This window comes from Ambystoma mexicanum, chromosome 3p, assembly GCF_040938575.1.
Source record: "Ambystoma mexicanum isolate Mex_15411 chromosome 3p, UKY_AmexF1_1, whole genome shotgun sequence".
NCBI lineage: Eukaryota > Metazoa > Chordata > Amphibia > Caudata > Ambystomatidae > Ambystoma > Ambystoma mexicanum.
This window is the reverse complement of record NC_090925.1, coordinates 1,214,326,271-1,214,343,735: the sequence shown is the minus strand read 5'-3', so window position 1 is coordinate 1,214,343,735 and position 17,465 is coordinate 1,214,326,271. Positions and strand designations below refer to the sequence as shown.

Here is a 17,465-nt window from a genome sequence, read left to right as displayed (position 1 = left end):
CTCGGACCCGAATGAAAAGGGGGACAATTCACTTCCCCTTGTCTTCCAATACTTCTAGTATTCACAAATCTTAATGTCTTTATAAACAGTTCTTCAGGCTATGCCCCTTTTGTCGGCTTCTCTCTGCCGGGTTCACTGTTGGCAATTTATATAGCACACTGTCATGCGCAAATTTCACCAACCCCGATTAATTTCCCTTTCTTATCATCTGTCAGTCAAAAACTTAAGACGGTACAGAGGATTTGACAAGACCCCTGTATGACCACTTTGACCTCTTTTTGCCTCTTCCCAAGGCCTTCTGGTTACGGTAGTCTCTACCATTGGGTAATCACCCAAAGTTTCCTGTGTGAGCACCCATAGAGATACGCGTCTCTCCCCAGCTTGGTAATCAGCGGAGGAGGGTCTTGTGTACCATTGACATCAGCTGCAACACATGCTGGCTATTATTCACAGTCTTATGATTCCTTCCGCTGAGGTTTCACTGGCCTTGGTAGGAAAGGGCAAGGTTGCATCTCTCCTTGTCACCCTCTCGATATGTGCCTTCTTTTTCCTCCTCTTGAACTACCGTGCTGAGTTAGCTTTCACGTTGTGCGGTCTGCCTTGCTCTTCTTGTGCTCTTGTGCTCCATCTTTCATCCCTGTGAGGAAGGGAAAGGGCTGTCAGGTGTGTGTGATTCTGGTCAATTGCCAGATTTTGCCTGTCCCTTGTATTGGGACATATCAGGTAAACGGCTCTGGTGTTCGTCTGTTCTCTTTCGTGTTGTGTAAAAGTGTTCTTGTCGGAACAAGGGGGGGCAGTGTTTTGGAATATCCTACGCGAAAAGGTGTAGAAAGAGGCAGGATACCGCATCTCGCCCATCAGTGTTCCACTCCCACTCCCCAAGGACCCCTCATCCAGGTGATCCTCCATCACTGGTCCACCCCCAGGAACTGGATCGAATAGCGATGGCCGTGTCCTGGCCACCTGGATGACAGATCCCGGGACTAGCTAGGGAGACACCTTCCAGTTTCTCACAAACGGTACTGAAGGGCTATGGCTGAGATATAGGTAGCCACACTGAACATAAAGGGGCTCAACTCTCAGAATAAGAGATCGCTCACAAACAACGCCTAGCGATCCTCTTTTTGCAAGAGACGCACTACAAGCGTGGGCCGAATCTGGAATAAAGGGGTGAGACATTGGCAAGATTTATTGGGCATCCCACAAGGATCATAACAAAGAAGAGGTGGGCATTGTAGTCTGAAAGGCATTCCAGATGACGGGGATCCAGATCAAGAGGGGACTTGTGGGGCGTTTCTTGGGATTAAAGGCTACTATGAGGGAGCGCAGGTCACACTGGCCACATTATATGCACCCAACGAGGGACAGGTGACATTTTTGCGAGACATTTTTGGGATGTTGGAGGGCTAGGCGGAAGGGGCCAATATCCTGGGGGGTGACTTCAATCCAGTGGTTGACCCAGCGCTAGATTGGTGGTCTGCAAAGGGGGGGCAGCGAGAGCCCTGACAAAGGAGAACACAGATTTTTGTAATCTCCTACAAGACAACAACTGGGTGGATGTTTGGCGCAGTCACTTCCTGGGGCCAGGTGGCTATATATTTTTTGCCTCCCTACTCCCACGAGAGTGGTCAGGAGGGGTGAGGTACCCCAAGGTTGAGGTGATAACCTGGTCAGACCACGAACTAGGGGTGGCAGAGTGGAGGGTGGCGAGTTCCGGGCGACGGCAGTGCCGTTGGAGTTGTAATGATACGCTGACGAGGGACCTGTTTTTACGGGACTTTGTGGAGAAGGAGATAAGAATGTACTTCGAGGCTAATGATATCAGCAAGGTGCACATGGCTATGGTGTGGGAGGCAGCCAAGGGCACATTCAGGAGAGTGCTCATTGACGAAGGGGCTCGGAGGAAAAGAGAGAGGGGTTTAGTAGAGGCCAGACCCTGTGGTGAGCTAAAGGTGCTAAGGGTTCAGAAGGAGCAGGATAGTGTGGCTAGGGAGGGGTATTTGGAGGAGATGAGGGATAAAAGGCAGGAGCTCCACTCCGTATCTATAGGCGAAGTGGTAAAGAGAATGAGATTCACAAGGCAAAAATATTACGAGAGGGGAGATGTTGCCGGACCCTTCCTGGCGAGCAGAGTGCAAGCGTGTAGGGCAGAGCGGGGGGTGGACAAGGTACAAGGGGCTAATGGGGAATTGGTGGATAGATGTGAAGACATCCCAACCTAATTCGCTGCTTATTACCAGCAGCTCTATACCAGGCCGGACGAGCCAACGGGCAAGCAGATGTGCGCCTAGCTCTGCAGATTACCATTTTTTAAACTGACAGCGGAGGAGGGGGAGGCGCACGAAGCTGAGGTAATGAGGGAGAAGGTGCTGATAGCGATCCAGAAGCTAAAAGTGTGAAAGCCCTGTGTGACGACTGTTTCACCGCAGACTTTTACAAACAGTACCAATTGTTGATGGCGGTGCCCCAGGCCAAACTATATAGCTCCATTGTAGGGGAGGGGTCCATACCGCTGACGTTTCTGCATGCCTTAATAGTGGTGAATCCAAAACAAGTTAAGGATCGCGCTAATTGTGCCTCGTATAGGCCCATTACCCTGCTAAATGTAGATGTGAAAATATTAGCTAGGGTATTGGCGTCATGTCTGGAATCCTGTCTCCCCCGGTTGATTCATGGGGATCAGACAGGCTTTATCATGCACAGACAGGGGGCTGAAAACATGTGGAAGACACTTCATAGCATTAACACACTGGTGGTGGCTAGAGAAGGGGCCCTACGGCTGGCCTTAGATACGCAGAAGGCCTTGGACTGGGTGAGCTGGGCCTTTATGGGAGAAGTATTATCGACCATAGGGATGGGCCCGAGATGGAAAGGGTTAGTTCAGAGCCCTATATTCCAACCCGTCTGCCCGGGTAGTGGTGAAGGGGAGGATGTCAAAGGCCTTCGCGCTGCAATGGGGCACGAGACAGGGGTGCCCACTTTCCCCGTTGCTCTACGCTTTGGCTATGGAGCCTTGGGCCATGGGGGTTAGGGTAGAGGCGGGAATACGACGGATCCCGATAGGGGGACTAATGTGCAAGGTGAGCCTCTTTGCAGATGACGCTCTATTATATCTCACTAGGCTGGTGCAATTGGTGCCATGTCTTCTGGACAATTTGTAGCAATATGGGGAGTTTTCCAGCTTTAATGTTAATTTGGAGAAGCCAGTCGCAAATGTGGTGGGGGAAATGTCAGAGGAAGAAAATGTGTACATTAAGGGGACCTCTTTGCGAAGAACTACCTGCCGCTATGGTCAGAGGTGCAGAGAGACCTGGAGAGATGTACGAGGATGCGACTCTCATGGATGGCCCACCTAAATTATATCAAAATGGTGGTGCTGCAGTATTGTTGAAGTTTCTTTAGGCAGGAGCCAAACATAGGGTGGTCTACAATGTCTTAATCCTACTGAAGGAGGAGGGGGGAGTGGGGCTCCCTGATCTCTGGACATACTATAGAGCAGCCCCGTTTCGGGTTATGATAGACCATCTCGACCTGCACACCGAGAAGCAGTGGGTGTTAATGGACAATGCTGTCCTGGCCCCTGTTTCATTTGGGGAATGGCTGTGGGTTCCCAAGGCACGCATCCCGAAGAGGGTGCTACAACCCCCAATCCTGGCGGTCCTGTGGTATCTTTGGAGGGAAGGGGGGGAGAACAGGTGGCTCACTATGTGGCCATCACCCCTAAACTGCATTTTGGGCCCCACCTTTACGGGACGGGGTTGAGGAACGCTTGGATTTTCAATTGTGTTATGAAGGGGTCCATGTCTGGATTGCAGTGACATCGTAGAGCGTGATACTCTCCTGCACATCAGTGCCCACCGTCTATGTCTTTCCCCAGGTCTTGTCCCCATTTGTTCCTGGCCTGGGTGGATCCTCGGTTCCGCCAATAACATAACCTTATACAACCTGGCAATGAGCCTCCTTGAGCTCGTCCTCACAGTCAGGATACACTCAAAATCTGTCAAACCTCTTCGCAAGTTCTCACCCCACCGGTCATCCAATAAGGGTCCCTTTAACTGTAAGAAGCAGAACACCATTATAAATCTTCAATACATACAAATATTGTAAAATCAATTTCTACATCAAACTAATACAAATTTCAGCTCACACTAGAATTATCTCCTTCATTCATTCACACACACACTCTTATATCAGTGACAGCTCTCCACTTTGGAATGTAACCAAAACCTTGTGTTTCATCATATTTCAGACAAGTATTTTTACAACATATTCGGACTCTATCTAAAGGTGTTACTCTCTGTTTGTTGTTGTTACAAACAGTTTTCTTGGTCGACACATGTTTCGGTCATGGGAATGGACACTACCACTCTTGCCCCTCTATTTTTCAGACCTTCATCAGGACGTGAAGCAAGAGTCTTGTTTAATATTGCCTTACATGGACTGGAGTGAGCCACATCATCTATACAAAAAAACACATGTAAATAAAATCTATAAAACCTGTCATGGTCTCTTGTCATCCTCATTTCTTTATAAACACTTTCATTGTGTCAGAAGCAGCTCTCATAATAGTCGCATAGTCGCATGCACCTTACTGACCTCCGTGTATCAACTTCAGAGATGTAGATGGTGGAAATGGAATCATTCCCTCACTGATACCTAGATATAATGTCTTGAAACCGGTCCTGCGAGACACGGAAAAAAGGGAATCACACATTTATTCACTAGCAAAATTCAAACTTTACCTCATAACAAAGTATCAGGTTCTCCATGTACAGTTAGAAAGTTACCTTCAATTGCACACAGGGATGCGGTACGCATATCCCATCGTTATCCTACTGTTGATCAATGCACTGCCACTGGTCAAACAACAGATATGTTCCTTCTATTCATATTTCCGATTGGTAAAAATATAATGGGCATGAACCAATACCTATATACATTATGTCACAATTCTGTGTCATCATTTTGGTGTCCATCACACTTACCCCCTAAGGGCAGATGGTTGTATCAATTCCTCTTGTCAGTCTGGGGGGAAAATAACTTCTTCTGTTGGATCTGATTTTTTATTATGTTTTTTTTCCTTCTTTTTTCTCTTTTTCAGTAAGGTCGTGCTATAAACAGCAGAAACCTCCCATCAGTCTTCTGTACATTGTATCAGCTGACCAAAAGGACACTGCTGTTCTAAATATTGCGTGTATCCATGCAATTATGGATGTGATTCCTAACACTAACAGATGGGACCTCAATCTGCTAAAATTCTAAATCGTGATCAACAGAGAACAACATACATACTCGTTTTGTATTATGTGCAGGTGGGTACGGCTGTCGTCCAGCCCCCCCCCCACACTTGATGTAAGTGGCAGAATGCTCCCCCTAGGGTATGCATCCAAGGCAGTACAAGGTCCGGGAGGACTAATGCCCCTGCCGCCAGTAGGTAGATTCTATATATACTGCCCATCCCCACCATGTAACTAAGTACACGTTAACGGCAAACATTCTCCCCGTAATAAAGATTCCTTCATAAAAACTATAATGTACAATACCTAGGCTTACCAGTGTTAATCTGGTATTCATATGCAGACTACGGTGGATCACAATATGTCACACCCGCACAGCAACTCCACCAATTTACTGTGAGGAGGACTTGCAGTCTCTGTTTACATCTAATAAAAATAGAAAGGTGACTATACCTATCCGTCACTCCAAACAGGCACCTTAGGCATAGAAAGAGGACTCAGCTGATCCCCTACCCCTATCTGTCACTCCAAACAGGCACCTTAGGCAGGAAAAAGAGGACTGAAATACAAAATTCCTCTTAAGTATACAATGAGTGCTAAACTTGTTCCAGTAGATATAGTGGTAATAATTGTGTATAAATACTTTGTCATTATAACACAATAGATATAAAATTCTGCAAACTACATGGTATAGGAAACAATGAATTTCCGATTCCGCACTGGAGAGGGGACTAAACCAAATCTCGATCCGGGATGGTAGATACCCCAAGCGTGCATTAAGTACAAAACCAAGGACACACCTCGTCCCAGTGAATATATTGGTGGGCGCCCGCCCCAATTCTGTAATTATTGCAAGATTCATATCAAATACCAAAACTCCAAGGTGTAGGAACACCGATCAGTGGGGACATGTGCTCAAATCACTAAAGTTTCCAATTATGCAATGGAAATGCCCTAGGCACCATAAGCGAAAAACAAGGACTGAACTCATCTCAATGAATATGCCAACCCCACTTTTAGGTAAAATGCATATCAAATTCCCAAACTCCCTAGTGTAGGGAAGAAACAGTTTGAGAGGGCATGTCCTCAGATTAGGTAAGTTTCTGATAACGCAATGGTAGTGACAAACTGCACATAGACAACTCATCACCAATAGTGTGTTCATGTATTTACACCTGCAAACGATAACATCATTACTCAAATAAGACTGAGACACTCAGCACTTATCATAGAAGGCTAAACATGACACCCCACAGACAAATCAAAAATACCCCATATGTGGTACTGTGCCTGCACACATCTTGAATGTTTATATATGGTCACTTTTTAGTAACCAGAGTGTTCCATTCGACAGAGACATTCAGGCCTCGCCAGACTGTGTCGAGAGTGTATATCCAACGTTGCTCAATGCAGTGGAGTATAGTTCCCATGTCTCCCCCTCTGGTATTTGGTTTGATAGATTGTAAAACAAACCATCTCATGTCTGTATCTTTATGATTGTTTTGTACAAAGTGGTCCACCAGCAGATTATCCGTGACTTTATTCCGTATACAGGACCTATGTTCTGATATAGGTTGTCTTACCTCCCTAATGGTTTTCCCTACGTATATCAGATTGCAGGGGCATTTAATTATATAGATGACATTCTTCGTTAAACAGTTGGTATGATGTTTAAACTTCCAACTGTTAGTCCCATATAAAAATTCATGTCTGGTTTCGATTAGTGGGCATACAGCACAATTCCCACATTTGTGATGGCCGGTGATGGGAGGTAATCCCCATTGATTTAACACTGTCTATTCTTTTGTAACCTACTTGTAGGTGTGTACCAGTTTTTGTCTCAGGTTTTGACTCCTCTTGAAGGCGAACATGGGCTTCTTAAAAAGAGATCCAGGTTCTTTCACAAGGTTCCAATTCTTGTTAATGATTTTCTTTATGTCACAGCTTATTGGGTTAAATGTTGTGACACACACTAACCTATCATTTTGGGTTTTGTCATGGGTTGTCAAGCATACCTCCCTGCTGGTATTGAGGGATCTTTTTAAATGGTCCTTGACTTGTTTTTTGTGGTATCCCCTCTTCCACAGTCTCCCTTTCAGATGGTCAGCATGTTTTATATACTCATCTCTTTCGGTACAGTTGTGCCAAATGTGCAAAAATTGTCTGTGTGGTAGGTTCTGGCATAAGCCTACAGGGTGAAAGCACAAAAGATGCAAAAGTGAGTTCTTGTCAGTGGGCTTCTTGTACAGAGTAGTAACCAATCTGTCCATGGATGTTCTGATCAATATATCAAGGAAAATAACTTGTTGATGGCTACACTCCATAGTGAACCTAATATTTATGTCACATGTGTTGAGCCATTCATGGAACATAATCAGTAAAGCCTTCGACCCTCTCTATATAAGGAGCACATCATCAATGTATCTCCGCCAGACCATAAGGTGCTGGCGGAGTACCGGATGCTGTTCAACAGAGTTGTTAATTCCTCAAATGTATTTATCTTCATAATCCGCCATGTATACATTTGCAACATCTGGGGCAAACGTAGCCCCCATGCTAACTCCCTTCTCTTGTTTGTACAATTAGTTTTTATATAAGAAGAAGTTTTCAGTAATTGCAAGGAAGATTCATTCAAGGATAAACCCTGTAGGTGGTTGATGAGGTCTAGTGCGTTTATCAAGGCAATCACCCAGAACATTAAGACAGTTCTTCTGGGGTATGGCAGTGTAGAGGGATTCTGCGTCCATCGTAATTAGTAGGTCTTCATCAGTGATATGTATGTCTTGGATGATCTTAATCATGTCGGTGGAATCACGGACATAGGAGGGCATCTGTAATACAAACGGTTTCAAAAATACTTCTGAATATACAGATAAAGTTCCAGCAATTAGTCAATTGCAGACACAATAGGCCTACCAGAGGTTTTTGTTATATCCTTGTGGATTTTGTGTAATATATAGAAGGCTGCCTTTTTTGGCCATGCTTTATTGACGAAACGGCCCACTTCTTGACTTATCCATTCCTCTTCAACAGCATGGTTAGTCAGGCTCCTAATTTCTTCCTGCAATCTCATGGTCGGATCCCTATCCAATTCTTTGTATGCATTCCTGTCGCTCAACAAGCGCATGCATTCAATTTCAAAAGCTGTTGTTTCAAGCATAACAATCCCACCCCCTTTGTCTGCTAGTTTTATTGTTATTTCAACCACATCACACAATTTCTTCTCTCTCTCTCTGCTCTATTGAGATTATCAGATTTTTAGTTCTTTTTTCTTATTGCCTCCAGAACTTGTTTGGTTACTATACTTTCAAATGCCAGAATCTCTTGCTGGCAGGTATGTGGAGTGTTAAAGATATCAATCAGGCGACACACACCTTGGTCTCGGCCTAGTTTGGAGCGCACAACTGAGATGCTTTTCTCCTTAATTTATGCAGATTCAATTTGAGATGGTACACAAATCGTATCAAACCCCCTTTTTCAAATACCCCAGGTCACAATGGACCATGAACCAGGCTGGTTGGTGAAATGCAATATTTATTTATTTATTTTAAAGTTCAAAAGAAATCATACAATTTTTAATATGGGGCAGCAATCACCAATGGGGTGATAATTACAATCAAATTCTGAGCAATGAACTTGGTTAACCTTCACCTAGAATATATACAGCACAATCGAATAGGAGCATTTTTTGATATAGGAAAGATAGCACCCAAGTTAAGGTTTCCCCCTGCAATGTTACCTCAACCCACAAATAATTGAATTCTGAATGGATAGAAAGACACGGCAGGTAATCAGGAATAAGAGGCGGAATCCAAATCCAACCTTCCCTCACCAAATAAGAGTGGAAAACAGATTTTAAACCCCTTGCAATGTTATGAAATGACACTCGGAAATGGACAAATAAATAATTAATGTGCGGTTAAAACTTTAAGGTAAATACAATTTCTCACTAAAGCAACAATGCATAGACACTAACAATCACAAGCAATGGATTACCAAGAGCATATCATTTGAAAATGAATGGAAAGTTTAAAACATGTTGCAGCCAAATAACATGTGTAAAAGTTGCATTTCTTTTACAATTCGCGCTTTAAATTACCCCAACGGTTTTTCATAAAAACTGGTGAAATACTCTGATTTGGTTGTTGGGTTGAAGGATAGATATATATCACAGGGACATTCTAGAGTTGAAAATAGGTCTCTAGCTATGAAACTGGATGAGTTATGCAAGATATAAAAAGGTGCACTTTGAGCAAAATGAAGCCGTGAAATGGGAAAGGAAATCAGTTGTGACAAGAACAGTTTTACTCTCAACTAGAGTATTCAGACTAGACCATCAAAGATGGACACAGTAAGATCCAAGGTTGATTTGCGACTTTAACCCTGTCACCCCAGTGCCCAACCCTGGCGGAAACCAGTCCGATCCCTCGAAATAGGACTAATGGTTTAGGAATACAGAAGGCAAAATTGAAAAGAAATAGCGCTAGCACTTTAAGAAGTCACGGGCAGGGTACACAGACAATTCTGATAGTTTTAACAAGTTATCATGATAAGGATAGGATGGCTTAGAGGGTGGGATAAGGACAAAGGCAAGACAAGATAGGTTATGGGTTTCTATGGGGTAGGGCTTATACTCACAGTCCACTTTTAGTTTTGGGATTTTTGGACCGTCAACAGGTTCTGGTCACCACACGGGTGCACGCCTGGCAAAAGAAAACAGCTGGGCCGTTCTGGTCACCGGATGGCAAGGACAGCGGAATGGCAATTCTGGTCACTGGATACTAAAGGTCAGCTGGATGGCAGGATTGCAGCGGGCATGCAGTTAGTGGGCAGCAAGCCAATCTGATTTCAGGATGCAAAAGGTACCACAGCTTTCCCCTTTTTAAAGGGAGATGAGTGGGTTTTCAGAATTGAGGCCTTGCAGGGAGTAGGATCAGCAGTGCTTGGGTTTTGTAGTGGGCTCTGGAGTAGGGTCGGCAATGCTTTGGCCTTGTAGTGGGGTCTGGAATCTGAATGCAGCAGATCAGGAACACTGCACAGGAACTTCAGGATGAGTCTGTCTGGAGTCTTGTCAGGGACTCTTATTTATAATGCATAGTGACATCATCAAAGTATATGACTGGGCAAGTTTAGCTAAGCACGCCTCTAAACTATTGGATTGGTCAGAGGTGCTAGTCTCCACCTCGCTCTCAGCTGGTTGGATTTCAAGGGAATGATGTCAGATTTATGATGTAAGATTTACAATGTCCAAAACCTCCCACAATTACTTTAACTAAAATCCAGTTTTGCCCTAAATGGCACCTTTATACAGTGGAAACATCTAAACAAATTACATAAACAGGTTACATATTTTATACAGTGGAAACATCTAAACAAATTACATAAACAGGTTACATATTTTATGTAGCACATAGCAGCCCAATCCCCCAGTTTGTGAGACATCTACCACTTTTCAGTGAACTTTATACATATGTGGATCATCATAAGTGATGTAGATATGAAAAATTGCAATGGCATCATGGATACTTTCCTTGTAATCCCCGATTCTTTGCCGTTTTGATTCCCATGGGGTCAGTGAATTCTATCCTGTCTTAACTGAAAGCCCATAAAATCACTTTTGAACTGCAAAATTTAACATTTCAAGTCTTGCTGCAGAGATAAAAGTCTTTACATTTCTATTCATAAATAGTCTTTGGAAACAAATAGCAGTCCTTTGTCCCCCATATTTGGGAATAGCTTCCAAGCTACCCCCCTGAAGGGCAGGGCTGTCATGGAGATCTCATTTGAAGCCTCCTGTAGAAATCACAAAGACGTGTGACTTTCTTTTCACATATCCTTGTCCTGAAAATTCCATTGTCAGTGGGTTCAGCCTAGACTAGATTCTGTGCAACCTAGTAATTATCACAGAGGTGTTAGTATCTACTGAGAGTGTATGGTGGTTCCCTTCCTTGGGGGAAGCTTTAGCTCTGCCAACTAGAATAACCTGGTTTTGGAAGCTTGCAAATCTAGCCAAGGCCAAGGCAGTTTAAAACCTTTATTTTCTTTTATTTGGTCCTGAATTAAAACAATAAAATAGCCCATGTGTGTATTTTCACCAGCAATAACCCCTTCACATTGCTAGGTAATGGCAGGCTTTCATTCAAGAGTTTAATTTTTAAACAGGAATTTTTCTTCTTTGGTCTGCAAAGCCCATTTTTACATATGTGGTGAAACGCTGCCATTTCTTTTTTTTATTCAGTTTTGCCTCTCCATTAGATTCCCACACTGTTCTGCATCCATAGTTATGTTCTGTACACAACAGTATGTACAAGGCAAATTTCTCCCGGAATTGACATGTGCACAGAGCTAGGATTTATTTTGCAGGGTTCATTCCTTTGACACTTTGTAGCACAAAATAAAGCGTTTCCCGTGCACGGCAGAAAGTGACGTTTCTTGGGCCTTTTTTTCAGATTTGGCTTAACAGAGCCTGTCATTCAGGGATTCGCTTGGTTTTGCTGAATGGCAATGGGGATATGAATGTGCATGGCAGGGCCTTATTAATAATAATAGTTTAAGGAAGAGCAGATGAAAATAGCGTCAGAACAGCATTTTTTTAAAGGTAAAAACGTTTCCTTCTTAGTGAGGTTTTTGGGCTGGCAGCCATCCCATTTGTATAGATAAGAACACACTGGCAAGCTCCCTCAGTGTGCCCCTTGTTCCATCCTGCCCAATATGTGCTTGGCAAGATTGTGCAAGCCATCTTTTTGTTGCTGCAAAATGCAGTTTTGAGGCCATGGTGCTCACTGGAACCCGTGCAACCATTTTGCTGTTTATGTTGAAGCGCAACTTGGTTTTGGAGAAATTCTGTTCAGTGGGTCAATGTAGCCCACAGGAGGAGGCATAAAGGTGGATTTCACCTTCAGTCCACTCACATTGGGTATTCCTCATTGGCCCCCAATCTACCCTTTTCCCTAGTCTGATGTTTCGGCAAATATATTTCAAAGAAATATTTGAGGCGTATATTTCTAAAGAATCTATGCAATTCTAGTTCTGTGTCAAAGGGATCTACCCTGGTGGTAGGGACATAGGGCAACCCGTTAGAGAGCAGGTCTAAGTCAGACTTTCCAAGATGATAAGTGGACAAGTTGGCAATAGGTATTCGATCTTGGTCAGTTGATTCTATTGGTTCTGATACCATTGTCTGGTTCTCATTCCTTGTCCTTGGCCATACTGTGGTTGTCTCTGTCGAGGGTGGCCTCTTTGCCCCCCCTCTGACAAAAACCTGTTGCTGATTCTGGCCTCTGCCCCCTGTACTTGGCCCAGCCTGAACATTAAGCGATGGATCAGACCCGCTTGATGACCCAGATGTGTTTGAGAAGGTTACATATCTGTTGTTTCTCCGAAGGTTCCCTTCCCCTATTGGTGGATCCGTAAAGAACCCTGATTTTAAATAGGGGTATGTCTTCTCCTTATGGTCTGGTGGAGATACATTGATGATGTGTTCCTTATATGGAGAGAGTCAAAGACTTCACTGATTATGTTCCATGAATGGTCCAACACACGTGACATAAATATTAGGTTCACTATGGAGTGTAGGCATCAGCAAGTTAGTTTCCTTGATCTATTGATCAGAAAATCCATGGACAGATTGGTTACTACTCTGTACAAGAAGCCACTGACAAGAACTCACTTTTGCATTTTTTGAGCTTTCACCTTGCAGGCTTACGTCAGAAACTACCGTACAGACATTTTTGCGCATTCGGCGCAACTGTACCGAAAGAGAAGAGTATATAAAACATGCTGACCATCTGAAAGGGAGACTGTGTGAGAGGGAATACCCCCAAAAAACTAGAAAAAAAAGATAATTTAAAAAGAGCCCTCAATACCAACAGGGAGGTATGCTTGACAACCCGTGACAAAACCCAAAATGATAGGTTATTGTGTGTCACGACATTTAACCCAATAAGCTGTGACATAAAGAAAATCATTAACAAGAATTGGAACCTTGTGAAAGAACCTGGATCTCTTTCTAAGAAGCCCATGTTCACCTTCAAGAGGAGTCAAAACCTGAGACAAAAACTGGTACACACCTACAAGGAAGTTACAAAAGAACAGACAGTGTTAAATCAATGGGGATTAAGTCCCATCACCGGCCATCACAAATGTGGGAATTGTGCTATATGCCCACTAACCAAAACCAGACATGAATTTTTATATGGGATTAACAGTTGGAAGCTTAAACATCATACCAACTGTTTAACAAAGAATGTCATCTATATAATTAAATGCCCATGCGATCTGATATGCATAGGCAAAACCCCCAGGGAGGTAAGACAACATATATCAGAACATAGGTCCTGTATACTGAATAAAGTGGCAGATAAGCCGCTGGTGGACCACTTTGTACAACACAATCATAAGGACTTAGACATGAGATGGTTTGTTTTAAAATCTATCAAACCAAATACCAGGGGGGGAGACATGGGAACTATACTCCACCGCATTGAGCAACGTTGGATATACACTCTCGACACAGTCCGGCGAGGCCTGAATGTCTCTGTTGAACGGAACACTCTGGTTACTAAAAAGTGACCATATATAAACATTCAAGATGTGTGCAGGCACAGTACCACATATGGGGTATTTTTGATTTGTCTGTGGGGTGTCATGTTTAGCCATCTATGATAAGTGGTGAGTGTTTCAGTCTTATTTGAGTAATGATGTTATCGTTTGCAGGTGTAAATATATGAACACATTATTGGTGATGTGTTGTCTATGTGCAGTCTATTTTTATTAGATGTAAACAGAGACTGCGAGTCCTCCTCACAGTAAATTGGTGGAGTTGCCGTGCGTGCTTGACATATTGTGATACGCCGTAGTCTGCATACGAATACGAGATTAACACTGGTAAGCCTAAGTATTGTACATTACAGTGTTTATGAAGGAATCTTTATTAGGGGGAGAATGTTTTCTGTTATCCTTGTATTTAGTTAAATGGTGTAGATGGGCAGTGTATATAGAATCTACATACTGGCATCCGGGGGCTAGGTCCTTCCGGACCTTGTACTGCCTTGGACGCATACCCTAGGGGGAGCGTTCTGCCACTTACATTAAGGGTGGCGGGGGCTGCATGACAGCTGTACCTACCTGAACGTAAAAGAAAAAGAGTATGTATGTCATTCTCTGTGGATCACGATTTGGAATTTTAACAGATTGAGGTTGCGTCTGTTAGTTCTAGGAATCACGTCCATAATTGTATGGATACATGCAATATTTAGAACAGCGGTGTCGTTTTGTCAGTTGTTACAATATACAGAAGACTGATGGAAGGTTTCTTCGGTTTATAGCACAACCTTACTGAAAAAGATAAAAAAGAAGGAAAAAAACATAATAATAAATCTGATCCAACAGAAGAAGTTATTTTCCCGCCAGACTGACAAGAGGAATTGATACAACCATCTCCCCTTAGGGGGTAAGTGTGATGGACACCAAAATGATGACACAGAATTGTGACATAATGAATATAGTTTTCGGTTCATTCCTATTATTTTTACCTATAGGAACTATGAACAGAAGGAACATATCTGTTGTTTGACAAGTGGGAGTGCATTGATCAACAGTAGGATAACAATGGGATATGCGTACTGCATCCCTTTGTTCAATTGAAGGTAACTTTCTAACTGTACATGGAGAACCTGATACTTTGTTATGAGGTAAAGTTTGAATTTTGCTAGTGAATAAATGGGCAATTCCCGTTTTTCTTTGTCTCGCAAGACCGGTTTCAAGACATTATATCTAGGTACCAGCGAGGGAATGATTCCATTTGCACCATCTGCATCTCCGAAAAGTTGATACACGGAGGTGAGTAAGGTGCATGCCACTATTTTGAGAGTTGCTTCTGACACAATGAAAGTGTTTATAATCAAATAAGGATGACAAGAGACCATGGGCCTCATTATGAGGCAGGCGCTCCCGTAATGAAGGGTGCCGGTACGGGACCGGCACCGTTCATTACGGATGCCTGATTACGAGGTCCCCTAGCGGGACCCGCACAGAACGTCTGGTCAAACCAGACGTCCTTAGCGGGTCCCACAAGGGGACCAAGGAGCTAATAACGGGCCCGTTATTAACGGGCCCGTTATTAGCTCCATCCCCATTCCCATTGAGCCCTATGGGGGCTCAAATGGGAATGTGGATTGGTTTTGTGAATGAGGAAAACCGGGTCCTCCAAGGTTGGAATGACCCAGTAATTCCTCATTCACAGAACCCGGTACTGGAACCCGGTATGGAGGCAGCCATGCCCTTATTTAGCGCATGGCTACCTCCATACTCGTAATGAGGCCCCATGACAGGTTTTATAGATTTTATTTATATGTGTTTTTTTCGTATAGATGATGTGGCTCACTCCAGTCCATGTAAGGCAAGATTAAACTAGACACTTGCTTCACGTCCTAATGAAGGTCTGAGGGGCAAGAGTGATAGTGCCCATTCCCATGACCGAAACACGTGTCGACCAAAAAAACTGTTTGTAACAACACCAAACGGAGAGTGACACCTTTATTAAGGACAGGGTCTAAATATGATGTAACACAAGGTTTTGGTTACATTGAAAAGTGGAGAGCTGTCGCTGATATGAGATTGTGTTTGTGCAAATGAATGACAGAGATAATTCCAGTGTGAGCTGAAATTTGTAATAGCTTGATGTAGAAATTGATTTTACGATATTTGTATGTATTGAAGATTGATAATGATGTACAACATGCATATATATATATACATTTTTGTATTGATGAAATAAAACTGGATTTAAAAGTAAATTGAGTTAGAGAATCCTGTCATCCTCTATCTACTGGTTCACCCCACAGTTTTTTCTGCTGATTTACCTGAAGAACCAGAGATTAAGTACAGGTAACACCTATATTTTTTGACAGGCAGAACACCAACAGCCTCCCCACCTGCAAGCATTCCTCTAGTCTCACTGGTGGCATGACAACCCTCCCCTCCCACATCTGCCCTGCTAACTGTGCTTAGAGAGGCACAGCATCACCTGATGAGGCACGACTAGGCCGAAACACGTGTCAGTTTGCTGTTGGTGCTCTTGTTCAGAGGAGAATTGCCTAGCATTTCGGTGTTTCATGTTTCCTCTGTGAAAGGTACAATGAGCTTAAACGTGGTTGTAGACCCTCCCGGGTGGGGGCCTTCCCATAGAACAGGTTATTTGGCTCTGTTTGTTCACGGTAGAGGGGCTCTCAGACCTTTTTGTGCACTGCAATATAAGCACCAGGGTCATAAGTTGTTGCATAGGTGGCATTATCTGCCCATGGTATTAGCCAGAATGTGCGGGGGGTGCGACCCCCAAAGTTGGAAGTGTCATCAAGAGCAAGAGACTCATTTCATATGTGGTGGGGGTGCCCTGGGGCACAAGCCTCCTGGAAGGAGGTCTTAGCGTGGATCAATGGGGGTCGACAAGGTCGATAGAAGGCTATCGCCATGGCTCCTCCTTTTTGGAGTGGGGTAGGAGGAGGAAGGGAATGAGATGGAGGAGGGGCACATGGTACAGGTAATGTTAGTGGCTGCTAGGTGTTGTTTGGCCCAGCAGTGGAAGAACCCACATCTCCCGACAGAAAAAGAGTGGGTGGCAAAGGTCAGGGCTATCTATGACATGGAATTCCTAACACACTTTCTAGACAAATCCCGGTCCAACATCGAAGGCTTGTGGGTCCCCTTTTTTTAAAAGTACAGCTGATGATCAGCACAGAAAATGGAGGTGGGGATATGATGGGTCTACGGGGGCGCGCTGCGAGAGGTTCATGAGGGGGTGCCTTGCAATGTTCAATATCATCTGGCGATGGTGGAACAGTGGGCTTTAGTTGTGTAACCAGCCTGTAATCCGTGGGACTGTCCCGAGGGGTAGAGACTATGCCTTCTGGACATGTAACTACCAAAGTGATCTGAGGACTGCTGAAGGGGACGAGGGGGGTGGGAGGGGAAGGCACTCTGGGGTAGTGGGGGGTGTTGTTTGGGGAGGTCGTTGAGGGGAATTGTTTTGTATTACTGAAAATGCTAATAAAGTTCAATTTGAAAAAAAGCCATTCCTAATTCCAAGTGAACATTATAGGTTGTTGTATTATGTCAAAGGCCTACAATTTGCACAAAACCTTTTTCTGGGCAACTTGCAATTTGCCCATTTCCACGAACCCCCAAATAGCAGCAACATACACCCTTATTGCAGTGCCCTTGACCTTATGT

The 17,465-nt window shown here is 43.8% G+C and overlaps 1 protein-coding gene across 10 annotated transcripts in view; it reads left to right on the top strand.

Moving 5' to 3' along the window:
• The window catches only part of LOC138581369 (uncharacterized), a 3,536,879-nt gene that overhangs the window by 945,207 nt on the left and 2,574,207 nt on the right, over window positions 1–17,465 (top strand). The gene's annotated exons all lie outside the window — the stretch shown is intronic.